Below are 15223 nucleotides of genomic sequence, written 5' to 3'. Positions count from 1 at the left end.
GTTGACTACAACTGGGCTGATCTTGTGTATGAGAACCGGTCTGCTATTGTTCCTCCACCATTCCAGAGGAATGATTTTGAGTTGAAACCTGCTTACTTTCAACTAGTTGGGCAGAGACCTTTCTCTAACCTGCCCAATGAGAAGCTTTTGGACCACATTGAGCACTTTGAGGATCTTGTGACCAGTATCAAGGCTAATGGAGTGACTGAAGACTTCATCTACTGCAAGCTCTTCCCATACTCACTTGCAGGAGAAGCATCTCACTGGTTAAAATAGTTGCCAGCTGGATCTTTGACATCTTGGCAACAAATTAAGGTGGCCTTCCTTAACCACTTCTATGATGATGCAATGTCAGATGAGCTGAGAGTCAAGATCTCTTCATTCAAGCAAGGACATGATGAAGCTTTCAAGGCAGCTTGGGTGAGATTCAAAGCTTATCAGAGGGACTGTACACACCATGGTTTTTCAAGGATACAACTATTGAGTATCTTCTTAAGAGGGTGTGACTGGAAGTATCAGTTAGCTTTGAATGCTGCAAGTCATGGGAACTTCAAGACAAGATTTCCAGAAGATACAGAAGTTTTGATTGGGAATTTGGCTTCTAGAAATAGCACTAAAAGAGCTGATGCTGAAAGAAAGAGACTGCATGGAGAGTTCGATTCAAACCAGCTAGCTTCTGTTAATGCTAAGCTGGATTCAGTACACAATCTTCTTATGGGTAAGAAGCCAGTCCAATTTGATGCTGTAGTTGAGACATTGGAGCCAGAGCTAGAGAATACAGAGGAGAATGTAAACTATGTGTATGGAGATGGGTATCAGGGACAGAGATTCGGTAATCAGCAAGGCAACAGACCTTACAATGGTGACCAGAAGCAGCAACAGAACAATGGCTATACAAGAACCTATGGGAATTCATCTTATCAGTCTCCACCTCCTAAGACTTCTTCTGAGAGTAGAATGGAGGCCATGCTTAAGCAGATTCTTCAGGGACAAGAGAATTTGACAGTGACATTCAATGGAAAGATTGACAATGTCTACACTGAGCTGAATGGGAAGATAGAAGCATTGAACATTCATGTCAAGAAGATAGAGAATCAAGTTATTCAGACTGCTGGGTATGTCAAACGAAAAGAGGTATTTTCCTGCGAGAACTGAGTCAAACCCCAAGCATGCTTGCAATGCCATATAAGTGAGAGATGAAGATGATGGTGAAATTGCTTCTGCAGAAAAAGGAGAGAAATCGACAAATCTCCCGGTTTCAGATGATGGTGTCGATCGACACCACCTGGGTGTCGGTCGACACTCATCCCAGACGAACCAAGAACCTGCAAAATCTCAGGTTCCAACAGTTGAGAGGGTGTACCAACCTAAGGTTCCTTTTCCTAAGCCTAGGAGGTCTAAGTAGGAGATGGAGGAAGCTAGATGCAAGGCTATGATGGACAAGGTGATGATTGAGATGCCTTTGATTGATGCAGTAAAACTTTCACCACCACTTAAGCGGTATGTGAAGAGAATGGTATCCAATGGTTTGAGCCCTGAAGAAAGAGCACTCTTACAAAAGATGTCAGTGCAATTCTGTTGAGCCAGCCTGTTCAGAGGAAGAAGGAGAGGAAGCAGGAGGTGGTTGTCTCTAAGGAAGTGAGTGCAATAATTCAATGTAGGGCTGCTGAGAAGTTACCAGATCCTGGAAGCTTTGTACTTGATTGCTCCATCTCCACAGGAAGGTTTGCTCACTCACTTTGCGATCTTGGTTCTAGCATCAACTTGATGCCACATTATGTTGCTGTGAGACTTGGGATGACAGAATTCAAGCCAACTCAGATTTCTCTTATCCTAGCTGATCGATCCCGAAGAATTCCTGAAGGTGTTTTAGAGGATATTCCAATTGAGGTTGGCAACTTCATGATTCCCACTGACTTTGTGGTGCTGAAATATGATACAGAGCCTAAAGATCCTCTCATCTTAGGAAGATCTTTCTTGGCTACAGCTGGTGCCATCATTGATGTGCAGAAGGGACAAATAGCACTGAATGTGGATGGATTGAGTATGAGTTTTGTGATGGATAAGCTGAGGAGGGCTCCTACTATTGATGGACAGACATTTTCTGTTCAGAATGTTGCTGCAACAGGAGCATCAGGTTCAGTGTCGATCGATACAGAGGAGGCATCGATCGACACTCCTCTAAGTCCGAGTCTAGACCTGTCCAAAATTGATGACTCGGAGGATGTTCTCTATGCTCCAAGTAAGAAAGTTCTTGCAAAGCAGAAAACTTCACACTCCACACTCCAAAGTCCTCAGGTAAGGAAAAGGTACACATCTTCTACACCTAATCATCCTCAAATCATTAACAAGAATTTCAAAGGTACAAAGACTGTTTTACAATTAACCAAGCCATGAGATTATCGTAGAGCGCTTGTTTCTTCTGTTGATGATTTTGCAGGAATGAAAAGAAACTCACCCATCCCTAAATCCCGCCCTGGTCCTGTTCCTCGTATACTTGGCAAGCCTCATGCACCTAAAGCTTATACACCACCTTGGATGAAGAGGTCATTTTCTCAGAAGCATTCACTGCCACGTTCTGATCCACCGGATGCTTGAGCTTCAGCAAAGTCAAGCTAATGACTGAAAACAAGCGCTTAGTGGGAGGCAACCCACTTCTAGGTTTTTCTTTTCCTTTTGAGTCATTTTTGTTTTTGCATTGAGTCAGTTTGTGTTTGAAATTGTTTGAACTTATGAACTATCTATCTATCATGTTGCTTTTGACTTGTGTTTGAGTGTCTCTTAACAGAATAATCATCCAAGGATTGATATAACAACTCAACAACACAACTAACTGCAACTAACAAGGAGTTACGGCCAAAAACCACCATGCGTGATGAGTGTCGATCGACACTGAAATGGTGTCGGTCGACACCCCGTGGTAACCCGAGAACAGTTCATCTTTTCATTACAATGGTTATCTACTAACTATATGTTTTTGTTTTTGAGTTTCAGTTGTGTCAGTCAAAACCATAAAGTTTGAGTCAAATTTTTCAAAATTTTTCTTTTTGTCTTTGGGAATTATGATCATGATTAATGATTTCTCTTATTTGGCTAATACTCTAATAATTATTTGTTTATGCTTCATCTCAGAACTGAAGCTTAGAAAGACTATGAGCCTTATCAACAATCCTAAAAGCCCATATTCAATGGATATCTGATTGATCTAACGGTGTCTCAACATTTATCAGGATTTTAACCGGACTTAATTGCTTACTTTGGGGTTGGAAATCAGTGTACTAGACTTCTTCTTCGGGCCATACAAGACAGTGCAATTTTTCAAAGTATGTCTCCCCTCTCTCTTCCCTTCAGTGCTTTTAAAAAAAAAAGATCAGAAAAAGGGGATATAAGATGAGATGATTTTGATCAGTTTAGAGAGGTAGGTAAATTACCTGTGACCTCATTATTCTACTCTTGAGTCAAATGATCACACAAAGCTTGGAAGCGAGGGGTAGGTAAATTACCGATGACCCCGGTTTTCGCTTACACCTTTGATTCAGAAAAAAAAAAGAAAAAAATATATATATTGGAAGTGAGAAAAGGGAGAGGAAAGGAGATGTAAGAAGAAAGTCTTGGCCTGAAAGGAGTCCATATGCCACTGATTGATACACCAAGGTAAGAACTCACATGTACTTGCTTTAATATTGACTAATGAGATGACAATGGAGATTTCAGAGATTCCAAAGGATTGTGGGATTTGAGTAAGGAATGTTGATGCTTATCATGGTTAAGTATAAGAAGTAAGTTCTTGAGCCAGGTAAATGAAGAGTGCGAATAAGAATCATCATGCAGTTGAGTGAGTTCCCAGTTTTCAAACTTCTTTCACAGGTCTAAGCTTATGTTTTGCTTTAGGGCAAGCAAAGGCTAAGTCTGGGGGAGTTGATATATCATGGTTTTTACGGTTTTTAACCATGCTATAAGTGTGCTTTTTGAGTGTTTTCATAAGTTTCTAGGTTGTCTTTGAGTCTTTACAAGTTATCTAGGATTTTGGCACGGATGGAGCGAAATGGAGCAATTTGGATCATTTTGGAGCATTTAATCAAAGAAGTCAATTTGGAGTCTGATCAACTGACCAGTGTCGATCGACACTGAAGGAGCATCGATCGACACCCAGTCCAAACCGACGAGTGAGCCAAAAATTGGAAGATTTACAATTTAACCCAAAGTCTTCCATACTTGCAACACAAGTCCCTGACGTGTTTTAGAACATATAAATAGTATTTTTAGGTTTTACAAACAATTAAGTTTTATTCTAGCAAGTTTTTTATTTTTCTGCAACCCTATGAGATTTTGAGAGCTTTGGGAGAGAGAGATCTGATTTCATCTGTAGAGAGAAGAATTCTTGAACTCTTTCTTACTGTGAGAACCCGTCCTGCGGACCCCACTATCCCACTGCTAGCTGCCCAAATGGACACTCCGTGGACCCTGCTAGCCCACTGCTAGCCGTCCCAACGGACCCCAAGCTGGCCCTGCAGAGCATTGATCCTAACCCATCACTGTGGATATCCCAATCCACCAGTAGGTTATTGGTGCGCCAGGCGTTCCTCGAACCCTGGTCCCCACCCTTTAACAACCTTCCCACAGGACAAGTTGCCACCAATTGCTCTGATACCAAAAATGAAAGGACCGACCTTTTTTTTTTAAAAAAAAATATTAAATAACAAATATAATATAGTAAATAAACTACAACTAGTGGTCCCATACCCACTAGCCACCTAACCACAATCACAATCATCAGCGGAATAACCAATCTCAATATCCAATAAATATCCAATAATATAACCAATAAATATAACATCAACAATATCCAATAATCAAATAACAGGAAAACATAGAACCATCAACCTAGCAACGTTCTAATGACCCAACTCTAGCAACCTAACAATGCCAGACAATATCCAATCGAGTCCGTAGAACATCCTCCTCTTCATTGCCTTGATTCCACGATCACACTTTGTCTTTACCTGCACCACAAACACATATTGAGATGCATGAGTATTTGATAAACACTCAGTGAGGCAATCCTCCCATCTACTGGGCTATACACACAAGCAAAAGTGATTCCAATGTTCCAAACAAACAACAAACAAAACAAACAAACTAGGAAATCAAACATCGTCTCGCTGGAAGGGAGGCATCGACCGACACCAGCCAAGTGTCGACCAACACTGGCCTTGGTATCGACCGACACTACCCCACAGTGTCGATCGATGCCCGATGTGCTGGTGTCGACCGACACCAGGTGGTGTCGATCGACACTCCCTCTGCAATCGCGATCCGCTCGAAGCCGAGAGTCGAATCTCGCTCCCAACCTCCTCCAAATCGCCCAATACTCATAACCCAAGCCAAATACGTCCATAGGAACCTGTAGTAACCAATCCCAGCAAGAGAAACACACAAAAAAACAACAAAGAAGAAAGAACAAGGAAATCAAAGGCTTAGATTAGCCATGGTCATGCACTCACCTCTTTGCAGGAAGTTTCTGACCAACAATGGAGGAATCTACACTCCCAGCAAGCTTCCCACATGATCCTAGCCTTGAATCCTCACTCCCACAGCAAGATCTCTCCCACAAAGCTTTGAAATCTCACAAACTCTCTCTAGAACCTCAAGAACAACTCTCCCTCTTTGTTTTTCTCTAAAAGCGGCAAGACAAACACCAAAAAACGACCCTAGGCCGTTTTCTCCCTTTTAAGACTCGGTTCAATGGTTTCCTTAAACCAAACCGCTCCAAAATTGATGATTAAATCAATTCGATCGCACCAGAAAAACAATGGTGTCGACCGACACCCCCTTGGTGTCGATCGACACCCTCACCCAAAACGCACAATTTGGTTTGCAGGTGTTACAATTCTCCCCCACCAATCTAGATTTGTCCTCGAATCTCGAACACCCATCAGCCAAGGACTCCCGTGCAACCGTCTCCACGGCCCGCACTCCTCCGACCAATCTATAGAAGGTCACCTCTAGGCGATAGACTCACGCTCCAGGCGTCATTTGCTCTCAACTTTTGGACTTTCCTTTACTCACAGGTCTAAACCTTGAGTTTTTATTGGCTCGTCATCAGGCCGAAGCCTGCATGCTATAATATTGGCTCCTCATCGGGCCTAAGCCCGCATGCCATAATATATAAGGAAAATCCAATACTCGTCTCTCGGGTTGCCACCCTACAATGCACCCCCGGATCGTCATCCAAAGTCAATATACCAACCATACTCCCACGCCACAAAGTCTCTGAATATGGTAGTACTAGGAGAACCTAAGTCCTCCAAGAGCTGCGAGCAAACAATTCTGAACACGTCTGAGTCCTATCCCTATCCAGGTTTCCTTCCCGTGGCTCGCGTAAAACGTCTCAATGTCCTACCAACCACATATCCCCTCACTCAAATACCTCATGACCACACAAGGATCATATACATGCCATGAGGGCCGCCACAAAGGCCAAACAAATGTCCTAAACAGGACCGCCACCAAGGCCAAACAAATATCCTAAATAGGACCGCCACCAAGGCCAAACAAATGTCCTAAACAGGACCGCCACCAAGGTCAAACAAATGTCCTAAACAGGACAGCCACCAAGGCCAAACAAATGTCCTAAACAGGACCGCCACCAAGGCCACTCGTCCCGAAGGACCGTCACAAAGACCATCTGCCCCGAAGGACCGCCTAAACACGCACTCTGGCTAAACAGCCCGCCACAAACTAAACAGCCCGCCACAAAGGCAACACAATGGCTAAAAACAGCCCGCCACAAAGGCCACACATGGCTAAACAGCCCGCCACAAAGGCCACACAATGTCTTAAAAGACCGCCACACACGGGCACACTGACTCAAAATTCTAGCTCCCGCACTGACCGTGTCCCCTGAGACAACTGAAGGAATTGCACCTCCAACTGATCCAATGCCTCTCTAGGAAAATACTTGCGGTTGAACTCCAAGACGAAGTCAGCCCAAGTCATCTCCCGCAGCACTCTCCTAGCAGCCACTGATCTCCACCACAACTCAGCATCACCACTCAAATGGTGGACCTCTATGTCCACCCAAAACTCCTCAGGACACCTCAGAGTATGGAAGTTACGTTCCAAACTCGTCCTCCACGCATCCGCAACAGTAGAGTCTGTACCACCCGAAAACTTCTCAGTGTAAAGACCCTTCAACTCCTTGAGCATAGACAAATAACGTCCATGTGCTCCCACATCCGCAACCACTGGCTTCCGCTCCTCCGCTACCTATAGTGGCACTACCTGAGCCTGAGCCGATACCACTGGTGGTAACCGCTCCAACACCTCTGCTAGCATAGCCGCAAAGTCAACACCAGGAACTCCACCCGCTGGGACTCCCACACCCATGACCCTAGCATCACCGGCCACTAGAGCATCAACACCACCCCCTCCGGCCACACTCAATGAATCCCGCGGAACACCCTGCGACTCGCCAACACCCTCAACTGCCACACTATGGTCCTCGGTATCTTTAACCTCTGGGACTCTGCCCCTACCACGACCATGTCCGCATCCCCGACCACGTCTGCGTCCACGACCATGACCAGCAACTGCACCATCTCTAGCCATCTGCACTACCATGAACAGAAGACTAAGCAAACAACTTCTATTATAACACAGAAACATAAACTCACCGTGGAATCACACAGTCGGCTCGAAGAGGATGTTCTAGGACTCCATGCCACACACAATTGACTAACTCACATAATCAATCAAGACATGCAATCCCAACATCACAACAGAAACCTAGTGAACCCAAACCTAGAACCATAAGGGCTCTGATACCAAAATGAAAGAACCGAACTTTTTTTTTATTTAAAAACATTAAATAATAAATATAATATGGTAAATAAACTACAACTAGTGGTCCCATATCCACTAGCCACCTAACCACAATCACAATCATCAGCGGAATAACCAATCTCAATATCCAATAAATATCCAATAATATAACCAATAAATATAACATAAACAATATCCAATAATCAAATAACAGGAAAACATAGAACCAGCAACCTAGCAACGTTCTAATGACCCAACTCTAGCAACCTAACAATGCCAGACAACATCCAATCGAGTCCCTAGAACATCCTCCTCTTCATTGCCTTGATTCCATGATCACACTTTGTCTTTACCGGCACCAAAAACACATATTGAGATGCATGAGTATTTGATAAACACTCAGTGAGGCAATCCTCCCATCTACTGGGCTATACACACAAGCAACAGTGATTCCAATGTTCCAAACAAAAACCAAACAAAACAAACCAACCAAGAAATCAAACATTGTCGCGCTGGAAGGGAGGCGTCGACCGACACCAGCCAAGTGTCGACCGACACTGGCCTTGGTGTCGACCGACACCAGCCAAGTGTCGACCGACACTGGCCTTGGTGTCGACCGACACTACCCCACAGTGTCAATCAATGCCCGATTTGCTGGTGTTGACCGACACCAGGTGGTGTTGATCAACACTTCCTCTGCAATCGCAATCCGCTCGAAGCAGAGAGTCAAATCTCGCTCCCAACCTCCTCCAAATCGCCCAATACTCATAACCCAAGCCAAATACGTCCATATGACCTCTAGCAACCAATCCCAGCAAGAGAAACACACAAAACAACAACAAACAAGCAAGAACAAGGAAATCAAAGGCTTAGATTAGTCATGGTCATGCACGCACCTCTTTGCAGGAAGTTTCTGACCAACAATGGAGGAATCTACACTCCCAGCAAGCTTCCCACGCGATCCTAGCCTTGAATCCTCACTCCCACAGCAAGATCTCTCCCACTAAGCTTTGAAATCTCACAAACTCTCTCTAGAACCTCAAGAACAACTCTCTCTCTTTGTTTTTCTCTCAAAGCGGCGAGACAAACACCAAAACACAACCCTAGGTCGTTTTCTCCCTTTTAAGACTCGGTTCAATGGTTTCCTTCAACCAAACCTGTCCAAAATCGATGATTAAATCAATTCGATCGCACCAGAAAAACAATGGTGTCGACCGACACCCCCTTGGTGTCGATCAGCACCCTCACCCAAAACACACAATTTGGTTTCCGGGTGTTACACTTACTCTTTTTAATTTCAATTGCTCATTATTCAGAAAGATGTTTTGTTCTTCATTAAACATGTCTAAGTAGTTTGCTTGTTAGGTTCATGGTTTTTTCATAGGGGTTTTATGATTTATTAGATCTGTTTATTTAGGATTCATTATCTATCTAGATTTTCATCTTAGGTTGTTCTTCATATTATATCTTGATTGATCACCTAGAATTAATACTTTAGGAAATTATATTGATATGAGAATATAATTGATTTTGTTGATAAAACTTTTTGATGAGCAAAATTATTTCTTGCAAAGCGATTTGATTTAATAATTTTGTGAACAATCTAAACCTGATTTTATTGCTGTTTTTTAACTTAGAATTTTACAAAGAGATTTGGATTTTCTGGTTTCAAATTTAGATATTATTTGCAGTGAAAACTGATTTAATTTACAAAAGTGTTTAGAGTTCTAGATCTGATATTAATTGCTTGAATCCTTATTTATTGATTGATTTAATATTTCATAATTTCCTGAGAAATTCTCTAGGCCTAGTTTTTTTTATCTTCTGAATTTACAACAGTTTTATTTAATATTTTGCATTGCTTTTATTTTAATTCAAATTAATTTGTTTAGCTTAATTATAAAACTGTATAATTTATTGTGTAGTCTTGAGTCCTTGTGGAATTTGACCCCTAAGTACTGCAGTGATCTCTTAATTTGAGAGAGTAGCTCTAGGGTAAATTTGAGCATATCATGTCGCCTCAGCAGAGGTAAAACGCTTCCGGTCGAACGTAAGAACTAGATAACGACCCCGAGACTTGTTCGAATTCCTGGCAGTACACGATTGCTTGGTAGGGGCTTCCGAGGCAACTGTTTCTGGTTATCACTTGCAAAGGCGAGAGGACACAATTGGTCTTGGAATCTCAATAGATGGATTAGAGTCGGAGACCTCAAACACTGGAGAACTGATTATGCCTTGCTTCTGTGGTGGAGAGGTAGAGGAGGAGTCGCATGCAACAGGGGACTGAGGCGGATTAGACACCGAGGAAGATGGACCGTCACCCGAGGATGCAGTGGTGAAGTGTTCGTAGATTTCCTCAGTTTCCAACCCATCGGGGTTGTAGAGAACCATGACTGTACATGGAGGGGTTGCCGGAGTCGATCCCGAGGATGCTGAACCACCACCAGAAAAATGATGTTCCACCAGGGCTATATCTTGTCGAGGTTACACAAGTTTCTGGAAATCACTGAGAATGGACTTCATCTCTGATGTAGGATTAGCACAAAGGAAGTTAAAAGCACAAGAAACGAAGAAACACATGAAGAAGATGAGAATCGGTCAAGGGACTGTTCGTATTCTCAGAGGATGTGATGTGGAAAACCCTAGGCATCGATCCTCTTATACACTACGCTTAACAGGCCAGGATGGGCCTGAGACACATCACCAAGAAAAGCCCATATTGACCTACAACCACTTACAAACAACTCAGTGCAAAAATGCTTAATCACGAGTTTGAGTAAAACAGACACCTACGCTATTACAGCTCATTGATTAGATTATTCAGACAGCACAAAGAATGAGTTTAGGGACCCAAAAAGAATTGGACACATGAATCATATTCTTTTTGGAATCGAATACCTGGAAATTCCTCTTTTGTAAGAAGTGCCAATTTTCTCTTCATAACTCACACCGAACACTGCCACAATCTTCTGAAAATTTAAAGAACAGCAGTCGAAAATGGTGGTTAGACTATCACACTGTCATTCCTTCAATCCTTTCATGCCATCCAAACATGCACAAACAGCTGGAAAATCCTTAGGAGAGACCAAGAAGCAAAAAAAAAAAAAAATTCTTTTTTTTTTGCTTGTATAAACACATCTTTGATGTTCCACATGGCTTTGTTATCTCAAGCGCCTCACTGAGCTCCATACATCTTTGTGATTCAATGATATCACTTGACTTCTCAATCATTGAATCTTGTTTAAACTTTTGATGGAGTTATCAGCCTTTGTCTCTCCTCAGCTCTTTGACCTCCTAATGACATGACAACGTTTTACAAGAGGCATGGATCGACATGACAAACAGCTATTTTCCACATAGTATTTAAGAACAAAACAACATACTAATCTTTTATGTATCCTAGGATTTCCATGGTTTGATCTGGTGTGTGTCCCTATCATCCAATCAGCACTACTAAGACAAAGGATTAGATTTCACAGATCCCAATGGACTTTCTCAGATTCGTGAATCTGTTGAAGTCCAATGGCTTCGTAAGTAAATCAGCTAACTGAAATTCAGTGCTTACATGATCAATCTCAATCAGTTTTGCCTCAACTAAATCACGTATGAAATGATGTCTAATATCTATCTGTTTTGTTCGTGAGTGTTGAACATGATTCTTTAAAATGTTAATTGCACTTTGATTATCACAATGAATTAAGATAGAGTCAAAAGCAATACCATAATCAGCGGGCATTTGTTTCATCCACATCAGTTGAGTGCAGCAGCTTCCTAGGGAAATGTACTCCGCCTTAGCAGGTGATAGGGATACACTGTTCTGCTTCTTACTATGTCATGATATTAGATTATTTCCTATGAAGAAGCTTCCAGCACTAGTGCTCCTACGCTCGTCTACAAAGCCCGCCGAGTCAGCATTATAGCATCCTATTGATAACAGAATTTTCACCCAGGTTATCAATTGCCTATGCAGTTGTAGTACAAAGGTTATCAGTCCAAATGGTTGTTATGCTAGTAGATAAGATATGATCAGATCAATGCAAGTCAAGCCAAGCAATAGTGGGGGTTTTTGTAACAACCTAAAGTAAGCAAAACCAAATAAAAGAACAAGAACCACACGACCTAAGCACTCAATGCAAGCATTCAAGTACAAGATCGGGTGGGTAATCGGATGACAGAAGAAATCAAGAACATAAGGATGAACAAGTCGAAGGTATACACGAGGCTGGTAATCGAGTACCATTTCGGGTATGGGGTCGAGTTATAGGTAAAAAGCTAAACAATCAAGATGAGAAAGCTCCTAAGGATGGGGTAATCGACTCCTAAGTGCTCCTGATCAAATTGGGATGTCTTACATGCCTCAAGAAAATATTCCCTAGACAATGAATCTCTAATCCTTGCTAAAACACTCTCATGATAGAAACAATCAACCTTAGTCACTCCCCTACCTAACTCTCGTTGGAGAAACATGACTAAGCAGACATTTAAATCCGATTCATTATTGTCAATAAACTCCTTACACATCTAATCTCTTAGGCTAAGTGAGTAAATTTCTAGCATTGATTGATTCAAGCATTTCAACAACATCTCTCGATGGTAAAACACCCTAGATCTATTCTCAACCTCTCAGTCTGAAAATAGCATTAAGAACACCAATCTAGAAAGGAATTTTTATAAAATAAACATTCAAGCTAAGACATCCTAATCGATCAAGAACACATATTTGTCTATCCCATCCTTAGAAACCTGGATTCACTACTCAGATCTCATGGTGAAAAGCATAAAAACACAAATGAATGAAAGTTGCATTGAATTGAAAATAAGATGAAAGGAATAGAATACAAAATCAAAACTGGAAGAGTAGCAAAAAAGAAGTAAAAATCGAATCCTACCAAAGTAGAAAAAGTGTTTGAATTGCTCTCTCTCTCTCTCTCAGAAGCTCTCGCTCTCTGGTTGTGAGTGTCTACGGCGTGCTAGGGCAAGAAGAAGAAATGGGGTTTATATATGGAAACCCCTTTAACCTAGCTGCTCAGTTCTGCCCGAAGGTCTGCCCGAGACAGTGGACGAGGTTCAAGTCGGGTAGTTACTCGGGTAGGGCTTCGGGTTGTTCTACATGTGCTCAGATCCTCTTTGATCGGGTTGAGGTTCGGACTGTTCTTCTGCAAGATCACTATTTCGGGTACATGATCGGGTTTACCTCATTCTTCCCCATTTTGGGCTCCAAAGCACCTGTTTTCATCTAAAATGCACAAATGCAACAATGCAGCACCCTAAATGGCCTAAATACAAATTCCTACGGTTAAGGACCTAAATATGCTAAGGTTAGGGTACATATACTGCAAAATATGGACAAAAATGGTGTCTAAAACATGTAAATTAGAGAGTTATCACCTGTTAAACTGGTGGTTGTGTCCTTGGTATAATAGATGCCAAGTTCTATTGTGCCTTTGATGTACTTGATGATCTTCTTTACGGCCAGGAGATGTGATTTTTTAGGCCTTGCTTGATATCTCGCACACACACCAACAGCCAAAAAGATGTCTAGCCAGCTTGCTGTCAAGTACAGGAGGCTGCCAATCATTCCTCGATACAGCTTCTCATCCACATCCTCTCCTGTTTCATCCTTTGAGAGCTTGTCATTTACCCCCATAGGTAATTTAGCCTCCTTACTGGTTCTGAGATTGAACCTTGTCACCAAACTTCTTGCATATGTACTTTGAGAAACAAAAATCCCATCAGCTGACTGTTGTACCTACAAGCCCAAGAAGTAGGTTAGTTCACCACACATGCTCATTTCAAACTCATCGGTCATATTCCTCACAAACTGATCCACAAGTTTCTGACGAGTTGATCCAAAGACAATGTCATCCACGTATATTTGCACAAACATCTGGTCTTCGTTGAGACTGAGAACAAACAGAGTATTTTCCACACCTCCATGAACATATCCTTGATTTATAAGAAATGTCGTCAGTCTTTCATAACAAGCTCTAGGTTCTTGCTTGAGTCCATCGAGGGCATTCTTTAGTTTGTATGCCGGCTGTGGATACTAAGGATCCTCGAAACCTTTGGGTTGCTCCACATAGACTTCTTCTTGAAGGATTCCATTGAGAAACACACTCTTGACATCCATCTGATGCAACGTGAAGTTCAAAGCACATGCCATTCCAAACAGAAAACGAATAGATTCCAACCTTGCAACTGGTGCAAAAGTCTCATCAAAGTCAACCCCTTCTACTTGTGAATAACCCTGAGCAACAAGGCGAGCTTTGTTTCTCACAATGCACCCATTTCCATCGCTCTTGTTTTTTAAATTCCTCTTAGTCCCTACAACATTAACATCATTCGGTCTCCTTGTGAGTTCCCATACATCACTGCGAGCAAACTGTTCAAGCTCTGCATGCATTGCAGCTATCCAGAACTCATGTACCAAGGCTCCTTCGTGATTATTTGGCTTAATTGAGGAAACAAAATAGGCAAACTGAACTACTTCAGAGTCCTGAGATACTTTTTGAACGACATGTATCTGCTTTTTTCCATCCAGATGCAAAAAATCAATATGCTTTCATCTAGTAACTCTTTCCCCATGAATCTCACCAATAAAATCGTTGGAGGAGTGATTCTGATTCACCTGAGAGACGTCCGGAAGATCACATGTCTCTGAGGGAACAACAAGTGTCACGGTAGAAGTGAAAGCAGGTTCAGGTACAGCAGTGGAAGTCTCAGGGGCAGCAGTTACCATATCGTTGGTGTATGGGATAAGAATAAAGGACACTTGTTGGAAAGAGATATCATCAAAGACAACATTCACAGTTTCCTAAACAATGCGCAGACATTTGTTGTAAACATGAAATGATGTGCTGTTTCTCGAGTAACCCATGAACAACCCTTCATCACTCTTGGAATCAAAATTTCCGAGCTGGTCTTTGTCATTCAACATGTAGCAAACACACCCAAAGACATGAAAATAACTGACTGAGGGAGTTCTCCCCTTCCACAATTCATAGGGTGTTTTGAATGTACCCAGTCAAACGTACACACGATTAATAATGTAACATGTAGTGTTGACAGCCGCATCCTATAAGTGTTGAGAAATCTAATTCCCATGAAGCATTGCACGAGCCATCTCCTATAGGGTATGATTCATGCGCTCAACCACACTATTTTGTTCTAATGTTCTAGGTGCTGAGAACTGATGAATAATACCCTTCGTTGTGCAGAACTGATCTTACAAATCATTCTAAAATTCACCACCATGATTACTGTGAATGGCCTTGATGGCCCATTTCTTGCCCTTGATATGTAACACAAGAATCCACAAGCAATCAAGTGTATGAAACTTCTCTCGAAGAAATCAGACCCATGTGTAACGAGAATAATCATCGACCATGAAAAAGATAAA

At 42.0% G+C, this 15223-nt stretch overlaps 1 non-coding gene across 1 annotated transcript; it reads right to left on the bottom strand.

Annotated features, from left to right (window-relative positions):
• Positions 1–357: 357 nt before the first annotated feature.
• On the bottom strand, positions 358–464 carry LOC147938079 (small nucleolar RNA R71). Its single transcript, XR_015567666.1, has one exon. It is a non-coding gene; the product is annotated as a small nucleolar RNA R71 (small nucleolar RNA).
• Positions 465–15223: the final 14759 nt, after the last annotated feature.

The sequence above is a fragment of the Camelina sativa genome, chromosome 9, assembly GCF_030686135.1.
Source record: "Camelina sativa cultivar CO46 ecotype springtype chromosome 9, ASM3068613v1".
NCBI lineage: Eukaryota > Viridiplantae > Streptophyta > Magnoliopsida > Brassicales > Brassicaceae > Camelina > Camelina sativa.
Note: the sequence above shows the minus strand (reverse complement) of the source record. Positions and strands in the feature narration are given on the sequence as shown.